Raw genomic sequence first — 5031 nt, forward strand, 5'->3', positions numbered from 1 at the left:
ACACACACACACACACACACACACAAACACATGCATACACTCACGTGCGGTGGGTTTCGAGGTTAAACTTCAAAATTGCCCGTCTTTCACAGTCTCACTAACGTGAACATTGACAAATTGTTGAAGCGATAACAGCTGATCTGTGCGTGCACACTTGACAGACGAGAGCTCCTTATAGACACAGCTCAAAGTACACTTAGAACTGGTGGATGGTCATTAAGGCTTAGTAGAGTGGCAAGAAAGAATGGAGGAGAAGAATCTAGAGATATGTCTGACTGATGGACACAGACATTAGACACGCGTCAAGTGAGGAACGAAAAAGGCAGGAAGGGAAGGAGGGAAAAAGAAAAAGGGTGTGTGTGTGTGAGTGATAGAAATACTGAACTACTTTCTGATAACGATTCCTATCTCTTTGACTGATGTACATACATACACACAGCTATGTATGTATGTATGTATGTATGTATGTATGTATGTATGTATGTATGTATGTATGTATATAATTAAATTAATAATAATATACATATGTATATGATTATATGAAGAAGGGAGCAAGGGCGAAAACGACCTATCTTCAACATGCTACAAGTGCCGAGACCTTCAAAAGACTACCCCAAAAAATCCAGATAAATAAACACATGGCTGAAAGCGGACGAGTGAAAGAATATTAAAAAGATCTCACGTTAATTGTGGATTGGTTCCAATTTCTGGATTAAAACCATAAACAGACTTACTTCTTTCGTTAACACAATACACGGGGTGACATAAATACAAATAATTGTACATACCGTACAAAGCAGGTTCACACGTCTACATACAAATATTTGCACGTACAGATCCAAAATTAGTGAATTTTAAATCTCCTCATGACAACCACGTGTATTCTTATAATAGCATATATATATATATATATATATATATATATATATATATATATATATATATATATATATATATATACGCACTCACACACACACATATACATAACATATATTTGGTTTAAATGATACAAAAAACGACGACACCGGTGAGGGAACAAGAAACAAGATATGTTAGTTTGACGCTCAGGAAAAATAGAAGTCTCTGACGTTTCGAGCCGACGCTCTTCTACAAAAAGGAATGAGGAGAGAAAACAAATGGAGAGATGTACAAAACAGAAATCAGATCTGAGCTAGAAAGTTACACCTTTGTTATCGACTAACAAAAGAATAACTACTGAAAATCTGATCAACAAGAGAGGTAAGAATGCTTCTAGATGTCAACTTTGTGATAAAAACTGTCGATTGTGCCATACCAGTATGGTGGCAAGTATCCTTCATATCAACAGGAGCTGTCTCAAAATGTCTGCAAGGCGCCATCTTCTCATGCAACATGACGTTGTTGCTAAAATGATCTACAATGCTATGCGCAAGAAGCATTAACTTGACAGTTAAACCGTTATTTCTAAACCAGAATGTATCTTGAACCTTAAAAATGAAGAAACATTTCAATAAATATAGCAATCAGCTGCAAATGCAATAGGCCAGGGCGTGTTGTATGAGACGGGGAGTAAAAGTCGTGCACCGTTGTAGAGATCAGCTGGTGTAAATATTTCTTAAAAACTGGGAAAAGGAGAGCAGCTCTGAAGAGTTGATGAGAAACTTACAGATCAGATTTTCATTTGTACCTATTATCATAGGTCCAACGAGATACATAACAACTGCTTCGCCTAGAAACATAGATGCTGGGATTCTCCAAAGCAAGAACAAAGCAAATACAATTGATTAGAGGTGCAATGGAAATGGCAAAACATTCCAGGGGTTCTCCATTTAAGATTCCAGAGCTGATCATAAGCACACATTTACATACACACACACATACACGCATGCACAAACAGTAATGCAGTACAGATGCACTTGAGTACTGATATGCATACATACTACACGAGTGCAGATTTGTTCAGACATACACATATACGTGGTCTGATCAATAAATATTCGGACTGTTACCATAGTAACGAAGCTAAAGCATGCACAAATTGACCTTGAACTCTGCTGTGCATGCGCACTAAGTTTTAATGTTCTAGCACACTTCCGCTGTTACAGCAGTGCTTGGAAGGAAGGTGTGTAGCTTGTGAACGTCACATTGACCATGATAGAGAAAGTCGAGCAAAGAATCTGCATCAAGTATTGCTAAAAACTTGGTGCTACCTGCCCAGAGGCCTCCGCAAAGTTTTCAAAAAGTTTTCATCGTTCTCGATACAATCAACTGAAACCCGAATGTCTTTTTGGTCAGCTGAAAGCAGTTTTGGCACAAGCTTGGCGGACATGCAACTCATATCTAAATCCTCAGTGATAATGGACTGAACTGATCCGTAACTAATCTGCACATCCTCTGATAACTCACGGATAGTGATTCGACAATTTCCCCTCACAGCTGCATGCACATCTGCAATGGTTTTCTCAGTTCTGTTGGTTGCGGATCTCCCAGAACGTTCGTTAATATCGACATTTTTTCGGCCAACTTGGAAACGTCTGAACCGCTCATACACTTGTATGCCGCTCATACACTCCTCTCCGTACACTTTCTGCAACCTTGCGTAACCCTTTGAGCAAGTATCGCCATGACGACTTTCTCTGTCATGATCAATGCGGCGATCACACGCTATACACATTCCTTCCAAGGACTGTTGTAAACAGCAGAAGTGAGCTAGAACATTAAAACTTAGTGGGCATGCACAGCTGAGTTCAAGGTCAATCTTTGCCAAGCGGCTTTACTCTGTGTTTCTTTAGCTTTGTTACAAATGTAAGAGTCCGGATACTTATTGATCAGACCTCGTATGCAGACTCGCACATATGCATACACATATATACACACGCCAACCGGTCTTCGAAATAACTTAGCACTTTCGAGATATTTCTCTTATTCAGAATATGCTTACTGGCCTTTTGTAACATTCATCTTTTTTCTGTGTACATTGAAACATGAGATTTACATCTTAAATGCTTAAAGACAGAGGAGTTTATTAGAAAAGATGTGGGATCTTTTTTAAATTCATTCCAATCACCAGAATTTTCTCAAATTATTTAAACGTTTATAGGTTCGTATGATGATGACGGAAATCACATTCATTTTCTCTAGAAATAAGTAACCCTTTCTATTATCGACGTAAGGCCTAAAGTCATGGGGGAGGGGTTTAGTCGATTATATCGACCCGAGTGCTTGACTTCTATTTCTTTAATCGACTCCGTGAGGATGAAAAGCAAAGTCGACCTCGGCGAAATTTGAACTCAGAGCGTAAAAACGGACGAAATGCCGCTAAGCATTTTCTTCGGGTGCTAACAGTTCTGCTAGCTCACTACCCTTTCTCTAGAAATTTATGAGGGAAAAGTTACAAGTCTATGAGATTATGTAATTTTAGCCAATCGAAACATCCGTTGTCAACATAGCGGAAGTCGCAACTGTTTGTTTCCATGGAAACATTCTTAAAGTTATGAGACTAAAAATTATATAACTTTAGAGGCTTGTAATTTTTTTATTATTAATTTCTAGAGAAAATGGATGTATTTTTCGTCATCAGCGTGCAAAACTACATCAGTGTTAAACATTTGAAAACTTCCGGTGACTGGAAAGAAATTTTTAAAAATCCGTGATGAGATTGAACCTCAGGACAAATGATTGCATGGAAACTTCTCGGTTAGCTTTTGTGAGAAAAGTGTACATATTATGTGAAGATAATAATAACAGGCCACGTGAAATAGTAAATCACTGACTTAACATATTTAGCCGTACTGTGTTATCACCTTATGGTGATAACATTAAATGTAAGCTGTTGGCGGCTATCTGAGATTGTTTCTACACAAAGATAAGATAATAACTGGATGCTAACAGACAAACCGATGATAAACTACAAATGGCAAATTAGTTAATGAGTCAACAAAAAGTACTAACAGCTAAATGACTAAATACAGTGTTTCGAGGGTCAAAATGTTTGAGTCTAAAACATTGAACCAGCTCATTACATTTTGTTTTACTTTTGTTTTTTATTTACACTTTTTTTTCCGGGGGCTCTTAAGGTTGGTTACCCGGTTTTCATGGTGTATAAGTGACTAAGATTACATCATTCCTTCCCTGAATGGGACACTGGTCCATTGCAGAGTTCAAGGCCAACAGTTTTTGAGGGGAAAGTGCAAGTCCACTACATCGACCCCAGTACTTGATTGATACCTTATTTTATCAGCCCCGAAGGAATGAAAGGCAGAGTTGACCTCGGCGGGATTTGAACTTAGAACGTAAAGATTCGGAAGAAATCCGAGACTGAAAATTTCTTGATTGCAACACAGGATCAAAGCCTCCATGAGAAACCACTAAAAACATGCAATGAAATATAATAAATAAAACAACTTCAGAATATACGAAGGGACAAATAAGTCCTTAAGACCGATCCCACGTAAAACCATGAGATTTTTTCCGAAGTTACATTGTGTTATATACTGGATACAACTCTGAACCGTAGAGGGAAGCGACTAGACTGCTTATACAGAGCAGATAACCCAGTTGCTATATATATACGACGGCAGTAGAGAAAATTTGAGAATTTATTCTAGAGATGCTAAACAGCATTTTGTCCGTCTTTACGTTCTGAGTTCAAATTCCACCGAGGTTGACTTTGCCTTTCATCCTTTCGCACTGGGTCGATGAAATCGACTATCCCCTCCCACAGATTTCAGGCCTTGTGCCTATAGCAAAAAGGATTATTATTATTATTATTATTTTTATTATTATTATTGTTCAGTAGTTTTATTTTTATAACGTGCTTTCACTTCACTACCGAGCGCAGCTTTGTGTGCCTTGGGTATGTGCTGTGGTTTGCTGTGATGCTCTTATGGTTACTGTATTGAAAGTGTTTTGTGTAGGATGTGTGCAGTGCCCAGTAGTGCAATTTTCTGTATGTTATATATATTTGTAAGTCCTGGTGTTTTTGTTATGTATTTGTATGAATATTTTTTTATTATACCTAAGGCACCTACTATGATAGAAATTGTTTCTGTT

Source organism: Octopus bimaculoides, chromosome 7 (genome assembly GCF_001194135.2).
Source record: "Octopus bimaculoides isolate UCB-OBI-ISO-001 chromosome 7, ASM119413v2, whole genome shotgun sequence".
In the NCBI taxonomy this organism is placed as follows: Eukaryota; Metazoa; Mollusca; class Cephalopoda; order Octopoda; family Octopodidae; genus Octopus; species Octopus bimaculoides.